The 24,877-nt window shown below is 37.6% G+C and overlaps 1 protein-coding gene across 5 annotated transcripts in view; it reads left to right on the top strand.

Annotated features, from left to right (window-relative positions):
- Positions 1 to 24,877, top strand: part of ATL2 (atlastin GTPase 2) — a 91,426-nt gene that overhangs the window by 31,875 nt on the left and 34,674 nt on the right. The window contains exon 2 of one of the 5 annotated variants that reach the window (XM_069108598.1): positions 9,641 to 9,789. The exons of the other annotated variants lie outside the window; for them this stretch is intronic. The gene's annotated coding sequence lies outside the window, so the exon portion shown is untranslated. The remainder of the gene's footprint in view (positions 1 to 9,640; positions 9,790 to 24,877) is intronic. 5 annotated transcript variants of the gene reach the window in all.

The following is a 24,877-nucleotide window of genomic DNA, read 5'->3' as shown; positions in this document are numbered from 1 at the left end:
ATACACACACACATATATATGGGTAGAAATATACTAGTTCCAGGGAGTGGGAAGCACAGTAGCATAAAGGTACAAGGACCTTTTTGACAAAAGGTTTGTCTGAAATAGATGTGACAACTCTGGAAGTAGAGGTTGTGGAAACTATAGGCCAATATCACAAATGAATAAAGATGCAAAAATATTGAATAAAATGTTAACAAAACAGCCTCACCAATATATTCAAAAGAGTATTCACTTTGATCAGGTAGGAATTACAAACAAATGTAGGGATGGTCTGATATCAGGATAACTATAAACACAAGACAATAACAAAAACTATAAATTATACGATTATATCAGTAGATGCAGAGGCTTTTGACAGAGGGCAAGTTTTGGGAGAAGGATCATGAGCTCTGCTTTGGAAATGTTGATGTTTGTTACACCAGTTTGAGATGCTCAATAGGCAGTTGGTGATGTGTGATTAGAGACTTGGAGAGGGCTTGGATAAATAGATCTCTAAGTCGTTTGGATGGAAGTGACAATTGAATCCACGGAAGCTGATGAGATCACCAGGCAAAATAAGACAGAATAGAAGAGAGCCCAAGACAGAGCCCTAGCAGCCATGGTTAATAGGGCTTGATCTATCCAGCAAAAGAAATTGAGAAAGGTAAGAAAACCAAGAGAGAAGAGTGTCATGGAAACCTAGAGAGAAGAGAATATCAGGGAAAAGAGGGTGTGTGTTAAAAGCTGTAGAAAAATCAAGAAGGATTAGGGTTGAGAAAAAGCCATTAGATTTGGCCTTAAATTAAAAGATTATTGCTAACTTTGGAGACAACAATTTCAGTTGATTCATAAAGTCAGAAACCAGGTTGCAGAGTATTTAAAAGGGAGGAAAGGAAAGGGAGGCACTGATTTTAAGTGTCTTCTTAAGGAGGTTAGCCACACAAAGGGGGAGATATAAGACCATAGCTAGCAGAGATGGTTGGATCTAGTAAGTGGTTTGTTTTTTATTTTTTTAGGATGGGGAAGACATGGGCATATTAGAAGGAGGCAAAATAGATTGTAATTGCTTTCAGTTCAGTACAACAAGCATTTATTAGGTGCCTACTCAATAGAGCAAAACCCTAACAAATCAAGCCCTGAAGGAGCTTGCATTTTACTTGGTAGAAGCAGCATGTATACAGATGGTTATATGCAATACATTGAGGCGGGGGTTGGAATTAGGGTCATCCTCTTGGAAGTGGTGCTTGAGTTGAGCTTTGATGAGCCTTAGGAATTTGAAGAGGACAAGGGTGAGCATTCCATGCAGAGTCACAGTGAGTGAGGCAGTGGTAGGGGAGTTGTGTTAGAGAATAGTAAGTTGAGCCATTTTGCCTGGAATCTAGACCATACAAAAGGGAGTATTGTGAAAGGAGTCTGGATGGCCACATTAGAGCTCTCCTTTTGAAGGACTTTGAATGCCAAATGAGTTTGTATTCTATGCTAGGTACAACAGGGAGCCACTGCAGGTTTTTTAGCTGAGAGATGACAGACCTGCGCTTTAGGAATATCACTTTGGCAACTGTGTTGGGGAGGATTGGAGATGGGAGGGTCTGCAAGTAAGGACATCACTGAAGAGGCTATTAAAGTAAATCCTGGTGACCTGTGGTGGGAACCAGAGTTAGGATGGTGGCTGATGTTAGAGATGTGGACATAGAATCAATGTGATTTGACAGTTAGGGTTATGGAGATGAGAAGAGGGTGAAGAATTGGGGGTGATTTCAAGGTTGCAATCCTGAGTATTTGGAACAATAATGGGATGATTTTGCTTAAATTGGGTTTCTTGTGTCAATCAGGCTGACCTGGCCTCTTACTGTGGATGGCTGGAGTTGAGCAGAGCAGGCCACGACAGGAGAGTCAGGGAGGAAATCTAGGGACAAATGCTAGGGTTAGGGAGCGGGACTGGAAATAGTAAATCTCAGTACTTAACACCATTGGTGGAGCAGAGCTGTTGCCCTGACAGTGAGGGGTAACAGCAACAGTGAGACAAGTTTGATTCATAGGGGGTATTCATGACTAGAACTTGTCAGAGCTCAGAGAACGGCTGGTGCAGGTCAAAACCATACTACAGTTATTTGATTTTGCCAGAGCGTGAGATCATCCAGAGGGTGAGCGCAAAGTATTGTTGTTACGCCAAGCTCTAGGCACAGCTTGCTTACTGGGCTTAGCTCTGGAATATAGGCTGTCTCCTAGTATCTTGACACTTGCCAAGCTTTCTTTACATTTATTTTTCCTTCTACTTCTACTCACTTTTATGATACTGTAGAGTTCATAATCTTCCATCCTAATATATGAGATTTTACAATTTATTTTGTGTTCTGTGTAGGTGTTGCTCTTGGCTTCTATATCTTAGCAATTGGCAGAGAGATCAGATGTTTGCTGACTATACTGGTTTGTAGCCTTTTTGGTCTCTCTTATGGCCATTGATGTACATGGGTTAGATTTCTCTAGGAACAATTATAGTTGTTTTTCTCATCCTTTCTCATCCATTTACCGTTTTTCATTGTTAATGATTTAAGTGAGATTGGGGCACTTGCATGATGATCTTTTTCTTTTTTCTCTTTACTCAATTTTGGCATTGATTCTATGTTAAGTGATGTTTGTACTCATCTAATTCATAGAATGACTTGTGTTATTAATCAATAATTTGTTGTCAATATGGAGTGGTTCTTTTTTTCTTTTCTTTTCCTTTATTATTTATTTTTGGTGATGATGTCGAGTCCTCACAATGTCCAGTGCTTTCCAGATTTTTTCTTGAAATACTTATGAATTATGAAAAATGTTTATGGAGTCTACAAACTATCAGCATCTCATTTTGTACTCCTGAATCCAATTTTCCAACAGTCACTTACTTCTGTCTTCTTTGCTTACTTTTGCATTGAAATCACCAAGGATCAGATTAAGTCCTTACTATATGCCAATCACTGTGCCTTATAAGTACTGGTGATAGGCAAAAAAAATAGCCCCTGTTCTTAAGGAGTGCACAGTGTAATAGAGGAGATATCATGCAGGCAACTACATTTTAAACAAGAAATATACAGGATACATTGGAACTAATCGACAGAGGAAAGGTATTACCATTAATGGGTATATGGAAAAGTTTCTTTTAGAAGGTTGGATTTGAGCTGGGACCTGAAGGCAGCCAAGGAAGTCAGGAAATAGAGATGAGGAGGGAGAACATTCCGGGTATGGACATCCAGTGAAAATACTCATTCAGGAGATGGAGTAGTGTGTTCCAGGAAGGGTGAGAAGCCCTGGGTCAGGGGGTGGTAGAGTATGTGGAAGGGAGTGAGGTGTCAGAAGACTGGGAAGGAAGGAGCCAGGTTATGAAGGATTTTAAAGGCAAAACAGAGGTTTCTACTTGATTCTGGAGGAAGTAAGGAGCCACTGGAGGTTATTGAATTGGAGGGTGGGGAGGATCTGTTTGACAACTGAGGGGAGAATAGATTTCAGAGGCCTTGGGGCACAAAAGACCAGCTAGAAGACTACTTCTGTACAGGAATGAGGTGTTGAGGGGCCACAACAATGTGGTGGAGGTGTCAGAGGAGAGGAGGGGGCTTATATGAGGGATATATTACCAAGGCTGAAATGACAGGACTTGGCAGCTGTTTGGATACTAGGGTGAGAGAGTGAGGAGTTGATGACATATAAGGTTGTAAGCCTGGGTGACTGGGAGCATGGTATAGTAGTATCCTTGATCCAAATAATAGAGAAGTTAGGAAAGAAGTGGGGAGGGTTTGAGAAAAGATAATGGGTTCAGTTTTAGACATGTTGAATTTAAAATGTATCTATCTGTTTATTTGATTGGGGAGAGGTTCTTACTAAGTTTGTAGATTGTTTTTACCCTCACCTTTTCTACAGCTGATGTCGCATAAATTGAAATTTTGTTAATTATTTTTTAAAAATAAATGCTTATCTTGAGCACTGTGGTATAAGATGAGCATCTTATGAAATGCTTGTCATTTATTTATTTTTTAAATTAATTTGTTTGTTTCCTTTTAGTTTACAGGATTCAATTCCACAATTCCTTGAGTTTCACATTTTGTCCCCCTGGGCCCCCCCCCCCCCCCCCATGGCGGCATATAGTCAAGTATAGGATCTGTAAATACTTTCACATTATACATTAGTCAGGTTATAAAGACGGATTGTATTAGATGGAATGAAAAATGGTAAAGAAGACATAAAACCAAATAAGAGAAGGAAAAAGATCAGGTATTTTGCTTCCACCTGGATATAAACCTAGTTCTTTCTAGTTCTTTCTCTGGATGCACATATTTTTCTCCATCATGAATCTTTTGGGATTGACTTATATCACTGCATTGCTGAGAAGAGTCCAGTCTATCAAAGTTGGTCATCACACATACGTTGTGTCTGTAATTGTGCACAAATTTCTCCTGGTTCTGCTCTTCTCACTCAACATCAGTTTGTATAAGCCTCTCCAGGTGAATATGAAGACCGTCTGCTCCTTGTTTCTTATAGCACAATAGTATTCCATAACATGCATATACCATAACTTGTTCAGCCATTCCCCAATTGATGGGCACCCTTTTAATTTCCAATTCTTTGCTACCACAAAAAGAGCTGCTATAAACATTTTTGTACATATGGGTCTTTCTCCCATTTCTATGATCTCTTTGGGATATAATCCTGGGAGTGGTATTGCTGGATCAAAGAGTATGAAAGTATTTATAGCCCCTTGGGCATAATTCCAGATTGCTCTCCAGAAAGGCTGGATCAGTTCACAACTCCACCAGCAATGCATTAGTGTTCCAATTTGCCCACATCCTCTCCAGCATTTGTCATTTTCCTGTTTTGTCATCTTAGCCAATCTGACTGGTGAGATGTGGTACCTCAGAGTTGTTTTGATTTGCATTTCTCTAATCAATAGTGAATTTGAGCATTTCCTCATGTGCTTATAGATAGCTTTAATTTTTTTCTCTAAAAACTGCCTGTTCATATCCTTTGACCATTTATCAATTGGGGAATGATTTGTATTCTTATAAATTTGACTCAATTCTCTGTATATTTTAGAAATGAGTCCTTTGTCATAGACATAAGCTGTAAACATAGGTTGTAAAGATTCTTTCCAAATTTCCCACCTCCCTCTTAATCTTGGTTACTTGTCATTGATTTTTAATGCAGAATTACAGGATGGCAGTAGATCTAAGTCTGGAAAGAATCTTAGGAGTCATCTAGTCCAATACTCTTTATTTTACAGATGAAGAAATAGGCCCAAAGAAATGATAACTTTCCCAAGGTCACACAGTGACTTGATCTGCATTTGAAAAAAGCTCCTTTGACTCCAAGCCCAATGGCCCTTCCATTGTATCACTCTATTTTGTGATAAAACCAATTAAGCCAACTCCTTTAAAATGCCTTACTTGAGAGGCTTGTGAGCCATTTCTTTTATTGATTTGCACCTTCTTTTTGTCTTCTGGTTTAACTTAAAGTAAAAATATCAACATTGATTTTGATCTTGTTGAATTTCTTCAGTAGTATTTGTTACTTACAATACAAGGATCTAAAATATCAAATATTTAAAGTATCAGTAGTCTGTTCTGAGAATGTCTAAAAACTTGTGATTATTACCCTCCTTTGTCACTCTTTTCTGGTATTGAGGGCCTTCATGTAGAACATTAGACGTGTTTTGATGAACTGTTTTCATTACTTCTTGCTTCCTGATTAACCTACCTCCTTTTCTACGTGTTTATCTTACAGACGACTCTTAGGTTTCTCTCTATAATTGTATGTTGGTATCATATTCTAGCCTTTCCACCTGTACTATACCTGTCTGTATTGCTCTTTGGGTTATCTCCTTTCATTTCTTAGGATTCTTTTATATTCACAGTTTATGGTTTTTAGACCTTTTCCCTCCCAGGTGAGAAAAATATGAGCACTACTTTTAAAGACTTATTTGCTTTTGATGACAAGCCAAAGATGTTTGGGTTTTTAATTCCCTAAAATTTATAAACACATAATTTTTGTGCCTCATTATTTTGTAAGGGAGAACAGCCGAATTCAGTTCTGTGACATCAAAGCTGGTTACTATGGTAACAAAATTGACTTCCAGTGGGAAGAAGCAGAATAGTATAAATCTTCCCCCTCCCTCTCTCCCTCAAAAAAGACTTTTGGTGAAAAATTTCATGACTCCATGCTTAGAAAGGAAGGAGAATATTCAAGTTAATGCAGTTTTTAATAAGACACTTTCAGATTCCTTAATGGCACTTGTTACGCTTCTGTGCATGGGGCAAGATAGTAACGAACATCAGCATTTTACACTTCATTTACTACTATTCTCCTGCCCCATGCTAGGTTCTGTTTGAAACAAAAAGCCTTAAAAATTCATACAATGTTTCTATACTGAAGTCAGATATCGACTGCTCACTAATCTCGCTACTTTTTTTGTCAAGCTTGTTGGTGTGTTGCCACCAAGGTAAAAAAATTGGTAGCCTTTATTGATTGTATATTACATAGTGCTCTGAGCTAGGTATTGGAAAAAGCAGCCTACCTTCCAAATTTAACTTGATGCAGGTCTAGAATCCTTTCTCCCTTCTTTCTTTTTATTTTCTCTTAGCATTTAACCAGAAATATCTAGAAAAACCCCAGTCCAGCACTTTGCCATGGGGAAAATTAGAAAAATGGCCCTGAACATTTTGAAATGCTATTGTCTGTAAGGAGATAACTAGGTGGCTTTGTGGATCGAGCACTGGTCTTGGAGTCAAGAAGCCCCCAAATCGTATGTGGCCTCAGACACCTAACTAGCTATGTGACCCTAGGCAAATCTCTTAACATCTTTTTGCCTTAATCCACTGGGTAAGGAAATGCCAAACCACTCCAGTATCCTTGTCAAGAAAGCCACATGGACAGTATTAGGATGCTGTGGTCCACGGGGTCATGAAGGGTTGGACATGATTGAACAACAGTATTTTCTGTAAACTTTTAGTTCTAGGATCACATTTTGGAGTAAATTAAGAATAGGAAATTTGAGTTAGGAATTACCAAGTGTTGAGAGTTCATAAGCTGTTGCACATATTTCTGCATATCCAATGTTGAAATTCCTTTCAATTATTATTCTGGGGGTATCTTAGGGTCTTTATTTGTCATTTATTTACCATTTCTGTAGTTTTAAATTCTTTAACTTGTGGAAATTGCTTAAAAACTTGTTTAGTCATGCCATTCACTTCATTAGGTGTATCACACTGGGCAAGTAACTAAATCATAGAATTTAGATTTAGAATGGACGTCAGTAGCTATCTAATGACATAGCTGTTCTGTCATTTTCAGTCATGTTTGACTCTTTATGATCCCATTTAAAGTTTTCTTGGCAGAGATACTGGAGTAATTTGCCATTTCCTTTTCCAGCTCATTTTCCAGATTAGGAAACTGAGATAAATAGGGTTAAATGATTTGCCTAGGATCACACAGCTAGTAAGTGTCTGAGGTCAGATTTGAACTCTATCCACTGAGCCAAGTAGCTGCCTTACCTGTAATAATATATTTGACAGGCCTTTATTTATTCAGACTTTATTTGAAGACCCTAAGAAAGGGGAGCCCTCTACTTCCTAAGACAAGCAGGTTTTGGCCAGCTTAATTGTTGCAAGCTTTTCCTTGCATTAAAGTTAAATTTGCCTCCTTGTAACTTCCCTTCACCACTGCTGGTTCTTCCTTTTGGCGTCAAGCGAGCAAGTCTTGCTCATTCCTTTGACAGCCCTTTAAATAGTTGGACACAGCTAACCTGTCCCCCCTGAGTCTTCTTTTCTCAAGACTACCTATCCATGGTCATTTCCTTCAGTTGGTCCTTCTGTGTTATGAGTTAATGATGAAGGCCCTTCACTATTCTGGTTACTCTCTTCTGGATACCCTCCAACTTACACTGTCCTGCTTGGTAGACCAGAACTTGGTATACTAGAACTGAACACAATTTTGCACATGAGATCTAACAAGGGCAGAATATAGTGGCTCTGTCACCTCTCCATTCCTGGAAGTCATGCCCTTCTTAATGTAGTCCAAGACTGCATTAGCTCCTTAAATGTCACATCACATTGTAGACTCATTTTGAGTGTGCTTGTGGTTCACTAAAACCTCCAGATCTGTTTCAGAACTGCTTGTTATCTGTGCTTCCTCCATCTTACGGTTTTGAAGCTATTCTTTTATACCTAAGTGCAAGACTTTCTGTTTATCTCTATTGAATTTCATCTTACTAGATTCAGCCCAGTGCCATCCACTGTGTTAGCTGTCTTACCCAGCAGTGTGTCATCTGCAGATTTGATGAGCATACCATCTGTGCCTTTTGGATATCCAGGTCATTGATAGCCAAATATAGGTTCCTCTACTGGAGACCCCCTGCCATACTGCCATTGAATCATTAACAGCTACTTTTTTTAGTCTGACTGTCCAGTTGATTTTGAGTTGATCTGGTTATATTATTGTCTAGTCTCTGTTAGTCATTTCAGTGTTATCATTTTCAGGGTAATGATTGTTCTTCTTTGCAGAGAAAAAAGAAACAAAATAAAAATTGAAGAGCTCTACTTTCTTTATTTTGCCAGTTATCATTGTCCCATTCACCCCCTTAACAAAGGCCCTGTCCCATTTTGGGTTCTCCCTTTTCCCCCCTAGCATAACTTAAAAAAAAAAAAAAGTCTTTTTTGTTGTCTTTAGCTTTTCTCCCCAGCCTCAGCTCTTTCTGACCTTCAACATTTCTGACACTTTTTTTTTTTTTATAGAACTGAGCTTGTTCTTATATTCATCTTCTGTTACCAGGCCTTGCTTCTGCTTTCTGTACATATATTTGAAAAAAATTTAAGGTGATCTATGAGTTCTCTGTTAATATACATTGGTTTCTTCAGAAAAATAATTTTTTTTTTCTTGTCTCAGAATTGTTTCCTTTTGCATTCTCAGAATTTCATTCTCCAGCATCTCATATTCCTTTTGCGCTGACTAGTGCTGAACCATTTTTAGTTCATAGGGTCCAAACTAACTCTGAACTCTTTGAAATTTGCTTTCCCAAAATTTAAGGTGAATGTTAGATTATGCCTAATTTTCCTACTAGTAGATAGAGGCTTGTACTGGGAATTAGGAGACCTAATTTAAAATTCTGCCTCAGATAGGATTTACTAGCTGTGTAAACCTTGGGCAAATCACTTAATTTCTCCCAGTCTCAGTTTTCTCATCTGTCAAATTGGGATAATAATAGCACCCATCTCACAAGGTTACCATGAGGATCAAATGAGGCAATAAATGCAATGTGCTTTGCCAACTTTAAAGTATTAGGAAGATGTTAGTTTTTATTTTAAGTTGTAGGTTAGAATGATCAATTCATCCAAAGGTTTTTATCATATCTACCTCAGTTGCCAGATCTTATTAGTAAGAATCAGATCCACTTTAGAATTCCCCCTTATTTTTTTCTCCATCTTTTAAAGGATGAAATTATCATTAAGGTAAGTAACAATAGCAATAATGATGATAGTAGTTGTAGTATTGGTAATAATAATACTCATAGCTAACAATTAAACAGCACTTACAGTTTGCTAGGCATTGTGTTAAGTGCTTAACAGTTATTATCTCATTTGATCCTCACAAGAACCCTGCAAGGCCTGATGCTATCATTACCCTCATTTTTCAGATGAGGAAACTGTGACAGAGAGTAAGAAACTTGCCCAGTTTCACACAGCTAGTAAGGGTCTGAGGTTGGATTTGAGGTTGGATTTGAACTTGGATCTTCCTGGCTCCAGGCTCAGTACAACATCCACTGGGCCCCCTAGCTGCCTCTAGGTAAGTCAAGGAATTATTTTCCATTCTTGTTTTTGGCAGAACAAGTGTTTCAGGAGTAGAAATCCTCTTTAGTACTATTTCATACCTCTGTGCCAGGCTTGTGATTTCTTTCCCAAGCTCATATCTTCTTTTTCTTCCAGGGATTCTGTAGTACCCTGCAATGGTAAGATAATCAATAGAGACAGCTAGGTGGCGTAGTGGGTAAGAGTGTTGGGCTTGGAATCAAGAAGAGCTGAGTTCAGATGTGGCCTTAGACACTTAATAATGGTGGGACCCCGGGCAAGTCACTTAGCCTCTCTGCCGTAGTATCTTCAGTTGTAAAAAAGGAGATAATAATAGCACTGAAATAAGATATTTGTAAAGCACTTAGAACGGTGCCTGGCACCTAGTGGATGTTGTGTACATGCTTATTTTCTTCCTTTCCCTTTGCTACACACAAAAATAGGGATGTCACAAGGTACTACATCACTGATTGCTCAAGACTAGTATAGATACTGATAGAAGGTCAGATAAAGGAATAACCATTGTCAGCTAGAATAGTCTAGGAGGATTTCATAAAGGAATAGGGAGAGTCTAGGGCTGGCCTTTTACAGATAGGATTTTGTTAGAGGAGAACATGGATTTCCTTATAGGGAGGGGGGAGGAGTATGAAGAAATGTTTGAAGGAGGGGAAGGTCTGTGTGTGGGCATATATGTCTGTTTGGAGATAGGTAAATGGGCCAATTTGAATATAGTTGAAGGAAAGTAGTGTGAGAGAATGTTGCAAAGTGGGTTGGGGAGGAGGAAGGTCCTGAGGTATAGTCAGTGGGAACCACTGAATTTTTTACATCAAGGAAATGATAATTAATAGCATTGTGATTTAAGTTCAAATACTTGTAGGGGTGTTTGGAATCCAGGAATCTGCTTGTTGGGCATTTGTAGAGGAGTCATCTATCTAGCCTTTGTTTGAGGAGTTCAAGTAGGTAGAAAACTGACTTTCTAAGATGACCAATTTTACTTATGAATATACCCAGTGATTTGGGAAGCTTTTCCTTACATAGATCCTAAATTGGTATTTCTGCACACTATCTTATCAACATTTTTTCTAAAATGTGTTCTTCAGAACTGAACACAGTACTCCCCTTTGAGATGTGATTAGGGCAGAGTGAGGCTGGACTAGCACCTGCCTTTCTGGATGTTCTGCCTTTTCTCAGTGTAGCTCAGGATTGCATTTGCATTTTATCCAAACTCTCAGATTTTTTTCCAGATGAACTGCCATTTAGCCACACCCAAATATAGTACTTCACATTTATTCTTATCATTCTATTTCATCTTATTAGATTGCAGTCAAGTGTTTCAGTCTCTTAGTCTTTTTGGCTTTTGAGTCATTGATCCAGCGTGTAGCTGTTGCCAACCACTTTGTGTTAGCCACAGATGTGATGAGCACGGGCAGATAATGCCTTTGGTCAGATAATTAAAAAAAAAAGTTAAATATCACAGAACCAAACAGTGATCTTTGGAATGTACCATTAGATATCAACCTGTAATTGACCACTCCTTTTGACCTGGCCATTTGAGTATTTCCAAATTCACCTATATGGTTTCGGTGTTTCTCCCAAAAGTAAGGTGGGACTTTACCATATGCTTTGCAGAAATCTAGGTAAATTGTATGTTTTTTTTTTTTTTTGTTTTTGCTTTCTGGAGGGCAGTTGGGGTTAAGTAACTAGCCCAAGGTTACGGCGTGCGTGCGTGTGTGGTGTCTGAGGCCAGATCCGAACTCAGGTCCTCCTGACCCAGGGCCGGCGCTCTACTCACTGTGCCACCTAGCCTCCCCAGAGACACTCTTTTTTGCTTTTTGGAGGGCAATTGGGGTTAAGTAACTTGCCCAAGGTCACACGGCTAGGGTAAATTGTATCTTACAAGCATTCCCCTGATCTTCCAGTCTAGTAAGCCTGTCAGAACGGTAAAGGACATTGGTTTTCCCTCTGTTCTTGATAAAGCCATGTTGGTTTTGTCATTGCTCTTTTTTTTTTCTAGAAATTTGCTCTCAGATTCTAGGATTTTGCCAGCAATCAAGGTTAAGCTCACCTGCCTGTGCTTTGGTAGCTCCGTTTTCTTCCTGTTTGTGAAAATCAGGACAATGTTTTTCCTTCTCCAGTCTGCTTCTTCATAGTCTTTCATAGATCACTGACTAGAGCCCACTAATCACATTCATCATCTCTTATTGTACTCTAGGGTGTAGTTCATCAGACCCCCGTGAATTGAACTCCTTGAACTCAATGAAGACAGCTATATGTTCTTCTTATCTCTGGAATCTTGAATTTCAACTCTCTGTTAGTTTTTTTTTTTAATTCTGTCCTTTTCTTTCCAAAGGTCACTGCTTCTTGACAGATAAAACAGGCTAAATAAACAATGAGGAAGTAGCTCTGCTTTCTGTCTGTCATACATTATCATTGTCTAACCACCCTGAGCAGCAGGCCTGCCCCTTGAGTCTACTCTTTTCTTTAATATGCCTTTAGAATAGCCTCATGTTATACTGAGCTTATCTCCCACTCACCTACTTATTGTGAATTTTGACATCACTATGTAGAGAAATTGGGAAGGTTTTCTGATTGTCCTCTGTTACTTGTGCTTGAGTTCTCCTGCTTCATCCAGTGCCTTCTCCAATCATCCTGATGGATATCTTGCTACTTGACCCAGATGGATCAGGGGGAGAGTGGCTGGTGACTTTGCACAGCCCTCCCTCATTTAAATCCACTTCACTTGCAAGTCATGGCATCATCTTCCTGATGTCATGGTCTTTCCCGAGAATGAAGGAAAAACAACAGTCCTTAGTATATATACCTTTTATAAACCAAAGCTGATTGGAGGATTCTTTGTGCCATCCACATTGGTGCCTTTTTTTCCTCTTCATTATATTTGTTTCTCATTGTGTCTTTAGAATCTCCCTGCCCCATACCTGACTTTCTTCTAGAATTTTAACCTGTGGGATCTATCCCAGAGATATCTTTTTCTCAAGGTTCCCTTCTACTTGTGGGGAAGTAAAAAGGTAGGGTATATAAAGAACTACCTGATACTTTTTCCAGAAAATAAGGTGAGATGGCACTATCTTGAGTAGAAAGATGGAATTTCAGTGGTTGAATCTCTTCATAATACTGATTGTCCCAAAAGACTTAGTGCTGTTTTAAATGATTGAAGCTTATTACAAAGATGATGGTGATTGTTATTGTTAAAGTCTAACCACTTTTGTGTTTAGTATTATCTTATTTTTGCTTCCTGTAGGCTGTGGAGGCCTCTTAAACTGCCTTGTCCCTAAAGAGACCTCTTAAAATGCCAGAACTTACAAATGAGTATTGTCTTTCACTGTGATCACCTTGAGAATGTATATATTGATTCTCAAAACAGATTTGGAGTGTTTTTGTTTACAATTGTCTTTAGGCTTCTTTAAAAGCCTTTAAGAGAACCCATTTTGCTACCTCACTCTCCATTCTTTTACCATTACTCCCTGATCATGATAATAATTCCATGAACTTGTTTTTGACTTTTAACTGCTTCCAAAGCATCATCTCCATTAAAAGAGCAAGATTTCTACCAACTGCTGAGAGAACGTAATTCAGTCAATATTTAAGTGCCTGTGTGAGGTACCATGCTTGGTATTGGAGATAAAAAAGTGAAAATATTGTACTCCTTGCTTTCAGAGAATTAAGAAATAAGAACACAAACATAAGTGTAATATAAAATACAATGTAAAAAAGGGAAAAATAAATTTAAACAAAGCTAGATAAGAAAATTTCTTTTACTTGGGGTTATTATAGAAGACTTCTTGGAAGAGATAGTACCTGAACTGGGTCTTGAAGGGAAGAAGGATACAAAAAGTCCCTATGGATTTTTTGAAGTAATAAAGTACAGAGTATGTTCCCATCAAAGTGCATGCACATAGGCTATAACCCCATGCCTGGAAAGTATATAAAGAGATTGAAAAACAGTTAACCATCCAGCTTGAATAATGAATAAGTTATGCTAGCTATTCTATTAGAATCATTTTCCTTAGAGCTCCTAAGGGATCTTAGAGGAGAATATATGGTGATAGTTGAAAGATCACTAACTCAGGAGTAAGAGAACATAGACCCAAGTACTGATTCTGCTAACTATTGGTTTGAACCTTGAGATGATAATCACCTTACCACCCTAAAATTCTGTTTCCTTGTTTCCATTTTGGATGTGGGTTGAGCTCCTTGTGGCCATTGAGTTCCCTTCTTACTTGACCATTGTGTTATTCCATGACTGGATGACCTTTCAAATCCTAGTTCCAGAGCTGTGATCCTAGGTCATTTAGTCCAGCCTGTGTGGGACAAGATGACCCTTGCCCAAAATAAAATAAGCAGAGATATCTTCAAGTAGAAACAGGAAGGATTTATTTAATTATTCTTGTAAGAGGGGCAGTCTCAATACTAGAGGCAGTCTAGTAGGAGAGGCAAAATACAAAATGCAAAGCCTGGTTATGTACCCAAAAGACCACCCCTTCCTTTCCCCCTCCCTTTGTCCTGTCTTGTTCCCGTTAATTAGGGAACTGAGGCTCACAGTCTTAACCGCAAAAATCTGCTGGCTCTTGTGTTGTACCTGAAGAAGTGGACTCTTTATTGGCTATTGGCGCCAGGTGACTGCTCGGGGCTTTACCCCAAATCGAATAGTACTGAGCCAGGGCAAAGCCCCAGCTTTTAAAGGCAAGCCACCTGGCCAGTGGTTAGGAATTACATAAGTAGGAACTTGCAGAGGCTAAAATCAGTGATTGGTCCATACGCATTTTGATTTTAGAGGTCAGGGAGTTTCCCTAGGCTGGGCTAAACCTGGCAGTTTTCTTACTTCCATGAAGGAGAGCTGGTTGGGGGAGGGGAAAGGAACTGGGGACCCAGAATGGGGCCAGGTACAACATTTGCAGATGAAATGTCAATAATAATCAAAAAGCAGAAGGTACATGTCTAGCGGACATGAAAACAGACAAAATATGTTATCATCATCAACTTAGATATAAAAGCAGAAGATAAATGTTCTAACAATATCAAAATAGATATGAAAGTAGACAATATTTTATGATTCATAGGGATTTTAGGACATGGTGACCTGCCCAGAGTTCCACAACAGGATTTCTAGTTTTATATTTGTACAGGTGGTGGTCAGTGGAAACAAGTCTGGGACATTTAGGCCTGTGGTTAAATTTTCAGGGTCTGTGCTTTCTCCTCCTATGCTTAGCTAAGCTTAGCAAAAACTTCAATTTATGACCAAGGAAGTAAGGCAAGGGTCCCAGGCTCCCAGCCCAGGTTACTAACTCTCTGGTACTTTATTACAATTCTGTTCAGATTTCTGGAATGTTACCTGAGAAGTTTTCACTTTTATTCCATAGTCCTAGAGCTATGATCCTAGGGACATTTAGTCCAGCGTCTCTCATTTTGTAACTGAGGAAACTTAGGATAAAAGAGCTTCTATGGCTTGCCAAAGTAGACCACAGCTGGCTACCAGAGTTGAAATTTTAGCCCAAATTCTCTGATTATAAATCCTATTCTTTTTCTACTCGTCATACACCCTTTCCACTCTAGGAAAAAAAAGAAGTTTTGGATTCTTAGCCAATCCATTCTTGACTTTCTGTAGTAGAAATATGCAAGGGACCATGTAACCAACTGTGCTAGTTTTTTGAGGTATACCTAGGGAAAAGCTAAGGTCTGTGGGGAGCATGGTGTAAAGAAAAAAAGTAGTAGAATTGGATTCTAGCTCTAGCTTCATTACTTGTCAGTCCTCTGCTCTTGAGCCAGCTGCTGAACATTTTTGTGCCTTATCTTTTATCTTTAACATGAGAGGGTTGGATTCCTAGGCTCAAAAAATCTCTGATACTCATTTGCAAAGATATTTGTTAATTTTAGAATGGCAACCTCTTATTTCTTGTAGTTGTTTATTTGGCTCAAAACTTCAGTTTTGACTCCTTCACCTCACCCCCCATGTTTAATCAGTTGTCATTTCTCGTTGATTCTCTTCATATCATGTTGCTCACATCCATCTCCTTTTTTTTCATTCCACCAACCTTGGCTTAATTAGTGGGGTATGGTGTGGTGCTCCTTATTTCTTACCTGACTTCACTACTTTGTGACTGACTTCTTCACGAAACATGCCTTTGGGTACCTTTTTCTTCTCTTTTCCCCCTCCTCCTTTTCCTTCCTTTTCGTGAGTGCCTTTAGGGCAAGGACTACCTTTTTTTTTTTTCCCCATATTGTATCTCCAGAGCTTAGCACAGTACCTGCCACATAGAAGGCACTTAATAAATATTTATTGATTGATAATGCAGAGGTGTTTGTTATCACAAATAACCTACCTGCAAAAAAAAAATATTTAGCAAAATTTAGTATTTAAAATATTTAAAAATAAATAAAATACTTAATATTTAAAAGATTTAACAAAATAACTAAAAAGTGGATAAAATATAGATAATGTTAATATGTTCTTTCTAAATTGATATATGGCCTGCAGGGATCTTTATTGCTGGTGAAGTGGCCCTGAGTTTGACACTCTTGGTGTAGTGGAGAGAATACTAGATCTGGATTCAGGAAGATCCTGGGTTTCAAAAACCTACTCAGATGCTTAGTAACTGAGTGACACTGGACAAGTCCTGTAACCTTTCACAGGCTGAGTTTTCCCACTTGTAAAATGGAGATAATAGCACCTACCTCTCAGGATTGTTCTGAGGATCAAATAAGAGAATACGTGTAAAGTGCTTTGTAAATTTTTTTTTTATCTTAGAACAAGCAATTTTTTAATAGAATCATGGTCAAAGACTATGAACAAGCAGTTCTCAGTGGAAGAAACCCAGACTATTAGCAACTATATGAAAAAAAAAAAAAGATCCACATCACAAAAAAGAAATGCAAATTTAAATAACTGAGGTTCTGCTTTAAACCTATCCTATTGGTCAAAAAGACAAAAAAGAAAGATGATAGCTGCTGTAATGGCTGTTGGAAAACAAGCATATTAATGTACTATTATTGGTGAATGAACCCATAGGTCCAACTATTCTGGAAAACAATTTTTCATTTTTCAAATGCTTTATTAACTTCTGATTTACATCATTAATTTTCACCAGATTTTGTGTTACAAATTTTCTCCCCGTTTTTCCCCAACCCACCACCCCAGAATAGCAGTCCCACAGGATATCCCCTCCTCCAATCTGCTCTCTCCCATATCTTCTCCCATACCCCCTTAGACTTTCCCAGTAGGGCATGGTGGAATTCTATGCCCCAGTGCCTGTATATCTTCTTTCCCAATTACATGGAAGATAGTATTAATAATAGTATATATGTACATATAATTTTAAACATTTGATTTTAAAACTTTGAATTCCAGATTCATTCCCTTCCTCCCTTGTCACCCACCCTTACTGGGAAGATAAGCAGTTCAGTATAGATTGTACATGTGTAGCTAATGCAAAACATTAACATAGTAGATATATGGTAAAAGACTGACTACATTTCCCTCCCTCCTATCCCACCACCCACTTGTTCTATTCTCTACTTTGATCCTGTCCCTTTTCAAAACTGAGTGCTTCCAACTTCCCTTCCCCCCCAGCCTGCCCTCCCTTCCATCATCCCCCCCCATCCCCTTCCCCCTACTCTCCTATTTAGTGTGTATTTCATTCCCTCCCCAAGCCAAATTCAGTGAGAATAAGGCTGACCCATTCCCTTTTGCCTTCCTATTCTTCTCCTCCATTGTAGCCCTTTACCCTTGCCTCTTCTTTATGAGTACTTTGTAAATATTAAAGGGTGATATAAATGGGAACTTCTAGTAATATTAATAATTGTAATGATGATGATTTTTACTTACCATTTGTCTATGAATAATAATCTATTTTCCTTCCAGACCACCATGTCTCATATATTGTCATGCACCTTCCAAAGGAATCTTCCTAATGTATATATCTGATCACCTGACTCAGTTCAAAACCTTTCCATAGGTCCCCATTACTTATGAAATAGTATCCTCTTACTTACTAGCCAGGCATACAAAAACCTCCATGGTCTGGTCCATGAATAACATTCTAGCCCTGTTTTATATGGTATTTTTCTTTGTGAATTCTGCATTCTAGCCAAACTGGATTACTGATTGTTCCCAAGTTTTGTTCTATACTCAGTCATTTTTTTTTTTAAAGCAATTGGGGTTAAGTAACTTGCTTAAGGTTACATGACCAGTTATTTCTGGGTGTGGTGCTAAGTATCTGGGCCTGGATTCTATCCCAGGTCATCCTGACTCTGGGGCCGGTGCTCTTACTCACTGTGGCCGCCCCTCATTTTTTCTTAATATCATTCCATTTCTGCTTGCTGAAGCCCTTTCGTTTAAGACTTAACTCAGGTGCTGTCTTTTACCAGAATACTTTTCCCAATCTCCCTTAAGTAGAAGTGTTCCATACCTCCTTGAGTTTTTAGGTTATTCTGATCTCACATACTTAATTCCCAGTCACTCCTCTACTGTCTGATTATGGCATGGAAGTGACCCTTAATTCTTAATGTCTTTGCCAACGGATACAAGCTGTACTAAATTTTACTATAGAAAAAAAGCTTAAAGTATATTTACATTGATAGACCACCTAGCTAAGTACAGAGAGGTTCATCTCCAGTAAGGTGAACACTAAGTGAGGAAATCTTGGGCTGTGTCAAGCCATGAAAACAAAAGAAAAAAGAAAATTTGTCCCCAATCCTGTACAGAAATTTGCTGGGCTACAGTGAACAGAAGGCAGACGGTGCTAGGAATTAATGTATTTAGTTTGACATTAATTTAATGGTTGGTACTTTAATATGAAATTCTAATCCAGTAACCACATGGGCATAGCACTTGAGGAACAGAATCAAATCAATCCTCTTCAGAAGTAAAATCAGAAGACAAAGAAATTGTAATTGAATGGAAGGGTGGCTCATTATGGATCCTCCTTGGAGACGGAAATAGGAAGAGTTAAATTTTATCTTTTCAGTAAAAGATGATAATGAAACATTTCATGGAAGTACTTAGTTATCTTATTATTATTATTTTCATTTTTTTGCTTTTTGGAGGGCAGTTGGGGTTAAGTGAATTACCCAACGTCACATAGCTACTTTTTGTGTTAAGTGTCTGAGGTCATATTTGAACTCAGGTCCTCCTGACTCCAGGGCTGCGCCACCTAGCCACCCCCACCCCTGGTTATCTTATTTTGTGATATCCATGAGTATAAGTAAAAAGACTTCCATGGAAAGCATTGCAACCAGTGTGCCAGTCTGCTGCAAAAGTGATGCAGAAAAATGGGAAGTGTATAAAAGAACAGACCTATTATTCCTATGGAAATTTAAGCCAATTTAAAGTAGTCATTACAACAAGGAGACCAGAAGGTCAAGAAACTACCATGTCAGCAAATGTCTTTATCTCCTTGCCAATAAGAGAGAAATGGCCTAAGAGTAACAAACTAATTTGTAAAGACATATCAAAGAAGATAACTATAAGCAATATAAGCCCATCAAATCGAAATTTAAAATATTAGCTTATAATCCGAAATGGAACAATCAGTTTCTATCAGTTCTTTTTTGTTGTTGTTTTCAGTCATTTTTAGTCATGTCCTGCTCTTTTTGACCCCATGTCGAGTTTTCTTGGCAAAAATTAACTGCCTTTTCCTTTCCTAGCTCATTTTACAGGTGAGGAAACTGAGGCAAACAGTCACAGAGCTAGTAAGTTTCTGAGGCCGAATTTGAACTTGGGCAGATGGAGTCTTCCTGGCACTAGGTCTAGCTTTGCTATAGTGCTTTTTTTTTTTTTTTGGGTTTTTTTAAATATTTTTTTTTTTGTTTAAAAAATTCTTTGCCCCAATTCCTTAGTTTTTAAATTTTTCCCCCCCCCCCCCCATGGCGGCATACAATCAAGTATAATATCTGCAAATACTTTCACATTAGGCATTAGTCAGGTTATAAAGAATTGTATCAGATGGAATGAACAATGGGAAAGAGGAAACAAAACCAAACAAGAAAAAGAGCAGGTAGTTTGCTTCAGTTTGGGTTCAAACTCAGTTCTTTCTCTGGATGTAAACATCTCTCTCCATCATGAGTCTTTTGGGGTTGACTTATGATGCTGGATTGCTGAGAAGAGTCCAGTCTATCAAAGCTGGTCATCACACATGCATTGTGTCTGTAATTGTGTACAACTTCCTCCTGGCTCTACTCTTCTCACTCAGTATCAGATCCTATAAGCCTCTCCAGGTAAATATGAAGTCCATCTGCTGCTCGTTTCTTATAGCACATGCTATAGTGCTTTAAAGTTTGTAAAACACTCTTCTTGGGAGTTAGGTAATGCAAGTTTTATATCCATTTTATAGGTGATAAAATTAGGCTTGGAGTGAGGACGTGACTTCTCAACAATCTCATTAGGAAATAGCAGAGATTTGGAGCTGAATCTCCTGATTATCAAGTTTATTGCTCTTTGCACTGGAGAACCACACGCCATTTGGACTTTTGCAATCTTAGTACCTGATGTGCTATATTTATGAAGTAGGAACAGCATTCAGGAAAGTAAAGCTGATTACAAGTGGCTGAACATGACCAAATCGATAGAGATAAAATCTATGCTGTATTTGACAAATTTTAAAGGCCCCTAGGGATTGCTTTTCAAGACCTTTCAGAGGGGAAGTTCTAAAACATTGTAAAGATCCAGTAGGTCTTAACTTTTACTTTAAATTATTGAAAGATCTTCTATAGATGTTGTGGAACTAAAGTAGTCGACCATTCTTTTTCTTATGAATATAGCTTTTCTCCTCTCCCCTTCCTCTCCAGGGCCCCCTTCCCTCCTCGCCCACCCCTTTCCTCTGCTTCAGCCTAAATATGAAGCCATATTTTCCTTTTGTTATTTCTACCCATTATTCCTTATCCCTTCCTTTCTGGAAAAAGGAGAATAAATCTAATCCTTGCTCTAAAGATGTACTTAAAGACCACTATTCTGTTTTCCGAGCTAAACATTAAAGTTCCTTCAACAATTCTCCTATGACTTATTAATATTAAGCCCTTTATCAATCTGGCTGCCCTCCTCTGGAGTAGTGGTATCAAAAGACGGCGCTGAAGATATACAGTGGGCAAGGGCATTTGCTCTGAGGAAGAGCTAACAAAGCAGAAGGTGGAGAGACTGGTTGTAGTCAACCCTCCCTGAGTAGTCATTGGTGGGACTTGTCTCCAGCACAACAGTCTTTGTTGTACAGTATCTGCCAAATCCTGGATCTGCAGCCAGCTGTCATCTCCAAACATCATGTCCTTAGGGAGGACAGGATTCTTAAGTTGTTTATTTTAACAGTGTGGTTGTCATATAAATTTTACTCCTGGATCATTTCACTCAGCATCAGATTCATGTTTTTCCAGGTTTCTATGACAATATTTGAAATGGAGAGTTTCAGTGGATTTGAACCTATTTGTTAAAAATATAAAAATGCAGAAACTTCTGATTAAATTGCAAGAACAACTGATGGGATATCAGTGAAGGCAGAAATTTACTAGCTAAATTTCAAAAGCAGATGTGGTTTACTAAGTTGTAGCGAGTGATGTAGTTGTTCCATTTTGGTCTACTTAGTTTTTATGAGATTTTTCCAGTTAAGACAGCCATTGAAATCAAGTATTGAAATAAAATGAATGTAGAACTAGACCTTCAAGTCACTGTATCACACACTGCTAAACCATGATTTTAAAAGAGGCATATATAGTTGTATTTTTTTCTAAAAATATTAATACTTCATTTTAGTAATAGTAAAAAGGTCTTTTGTGCTATAAAATAAAATAAAGCATAATTCTAAAATATTTTTCATCTTTTCATGCCCTTTTAATATTTATTTTTGTGTATTTTATAATGTTCATAATACATTAGAATATCTTCCTATTTTATAAATACACCTTTATTTAAAGTGTGCTCAGATTTTTCACGTATGCTTTCAAAAAGGGTATGCATTAAAAAGATTTGAAGCCGCATTGCTATAGTGGGTCCCCAGCTTATCAATGTCTCCCTCCTCTGTAGGATTATCATTGATTCAGTAGTAGTGAAGAGATCTAGATTTGAAGGATGCTTAATTTTTTTTTAATCTTATTTTTATGATGCTACTGTTACTATCCTTCCTTTCAGCATGCTAAAAAAAACCAACCAGAACATCCAGCTGTGTCTGTCCTACAGTGTATATACAGTACTTGATTCCTCCTTGTTTCTTCCTCTGCAAAGATTCCAACTCTTTTTCTTTTCTGGGTCTGAGCTTGTTCTTTTTGAGAAATAGGTACAAAAAAGCATGGTGTACAAATCTTGATTTCTGCATGTAAAATATGCTTTGGGAATATTTTATATATTCATATATTTACACATGTAAAATTACTTTTTGTCTACTTTCCCATGGTTTATTTAAGTTACTTACTTTACCATGTTTGCCTGGGTAGTTTTTATGGAGTAAGTTTCTTTTTAACCTGTATGGAGTATTCTGTCTCCCAGGTGTTTCTGGCATACTGATTTAGAAGCTCAAATAAAGTAAAAGGGCTAATTGTGTAAAGATGTGTTATAAAAAAATAGTGTATGACTTAATCTGTCAGGTTAAGAAATAGAACTCCAAGTTTACTCAATATTGAGTATTTGATTTTGATGAATCAGTAGTTACCATTCTGATGAAATATGGACATGGTTCAGGTAACAGTTCTCTGACAGTTATTTATATATTTATTTATTCATGCATTCATTCATACATTTATAAAAAAATCTGATTTTAAAAATTTAGTTTAGAAATTGTCAAGTGCTTTGTAGTACTTTCAAAGGTTGACTCCTTTCTTTAGTGGAATATGATTTTTAATTATCATCATTGTGCTAATACTAACCTTAAGTTTCCTTGATCATAGTTTAATGGTTAGAACTGGCTTAGCAGATTCATGCACTTTGAATTTATAAAAGATATAGCAGAAAAAGAAAACAGCAAACCTTATTTGTTTAATCACATAACTCTCTAGCTACAAGTTTTCATGGTACCTTTATACCTTAACTGTGCACCTCTCTGAATGGTCCTGTCTCCTGCTCCTTTTGTGCTGGTGTTTGACTTATTGTAGAAAGCCACAGGGTCATGAAAACATAACATTATTTTTGTAAGAATATTATATACTGAATATATTGAATTTTTTGAATATATTCAGATGATGCTTTTAAAATATCAACAATAATTATTTATTATCTTACTATACTTATGCTGAAACAAAATTGGACCTTACTTTCCTCTTTTGTAAAATTTTGAGGTTATTATTGGTTACTGTTGTTGTAATGTTGAAATCTTTCCTATTGTTTTCTTTTACATGACTGAGATCATCATGGAAATTGTTCCCCTGGTCCTATTACCTTTCCTCTGCTTTCATTCCTACAAGCCATCCCTGCCTTGTCTAAATTTCTATCCCCCTCACAGTTTTTCACCTTGCACAGTGTATTGTTACTCTCTTAGGTTCACCTCACATGTCTTGAATGCGTGCCTTCCTTATTTTCATCTCAGAGTCTTTTTCCTTTAATATGAAACTCAAGGACCACGTGATAAAGCCTTTTCCAATTTTCCCAAACATTATTAGCATTCTCTCTCCCACACTATTTGTATCTCTTTGTGCTTATTAAATTTATACTTAGCACTGTATTTGTTTCTCAGTAAAATATAAGCTTATTGTGAGCAGGGATTCTTCATGTTTGTTTCCTAGCACAGAAAAGGCAGTCTGTGAGCTTAGCACAGTGTCTGGCACATAATACGCACTTAACAAATGTTTATTGGTTGATTGTTGAACCCTACTTTGTGTACTCACTTTGTGTTTAGATCTTTTCTTATAACAAAAAGTATGGCTATAAATATATTTGTACATATGGGTATACTTGTAGTAGTGGTTTAGGATAATGTAATGTTATTAGATTATGAAACACTTTGTTGTAAGTATACTTCAGTGTTTCCATATGTAGAGATCTGATTATTAAATATTAATGAAATATTTAAATGAGTTTTTGTGAATTCTGTACATTATTCTCTTAATTCAAGTACTTACTAATTTTTTCAATAAATGAAATTATTTATTTACTCTGTCTTCTGAATTAGGCAACCATGATGATGAATAACTTAGTTGATCTCAGGTAATACTATACTCATAAGCTCTATCATGCCCTTGAAACCTACTTCCATTCCCTCCCCCCCCCCCATTTAATCTGTCAGTTGCCTTGTGGTGTTGGTTCTACCACCATAGCATTTCTCACATCTGTAGGCTTCTCCACACCAGCATAGTGACCACTTTCTTCCAGGCCTTGACTACCTGTTGTCTGGACCATTTAAATAGTCTCCTAGTTTGTCTCTCTCCCCTAAGTAAGTCGTTCTTCTTTCCAACCCATATTCCACAGAGCTGCCAAAGAACTATTTCTAAAGCATGGTTTGACCTTGTCACTCTTGCTTAAGAAAGAAGCTTTAAGAATTCTCTCTTGTCCCTAGAATAAAAATACATATTCTTCTAGCTTAGGAGTTCTTCACCTTTGTCACAAACCCTCTTTGGCTATTTTATGAAGACTATGGAACATTTTGCAGAATATTTGTAAATTATTGAAGGAAATGCTAAATTTCATTTAGAGGTTAATGAAAATAAAAAAGTAAAATTTTCCCATTTGAGGTTAATGAAGATAAAGAAGTAAAATTTTCCCATCTAAATTCACACATGCACTGAAGTCTGTCTGTGAATTCCTGCCATGGCAGGGGATCTTGGGTTAAGAACCTCTGTTATAGAATATCAAAGTCTTCTGGCTATAAGCTGTCTTTTGGACAAATTTCAGATTACTATTACTCTCCCTTATGCATTCTGTATTTCAGTCAGATGGTAAATTTTAGCCAGATTGCTTTATTTGTTTTTCTTTGTTAATGACATTTCATCTCTTGATCTCTGCCTGTCTGCAGAGAGATTGCTATTCCAGGAATCATTCCACCTTCATCCCACCTTAGTTTGGAATCCCCAGCTTTTCTTTAATGCTCACAGGGTCTTTTCTTTCCTGGTTCTCTTTTGACCATTCTACTTTGTGTTAACTTTGTACATATTTCCTCATTTGT

Source organism: Petaurus breviceps, unplaced genomic scaffold, assembly GCF_028583685.1.
Source record: "Petaurus breviceps papuanus isolate PSGF00001 unplaced genomic scaffold, PetGlider_PUasm1.0 90407, whole genome shotgun sequence".
Classification (NCBI taxonomy): Eukaryota; Metazoa; Chordata; class Mammalia; order Diprotodontia; family Petauridae; genus Petaurus; species Petaurus breviceps.
Note: the sequence above shows the minus strand (reverse complement) of the source record. Positions and strands in the feature narration are given on the sequence as shown.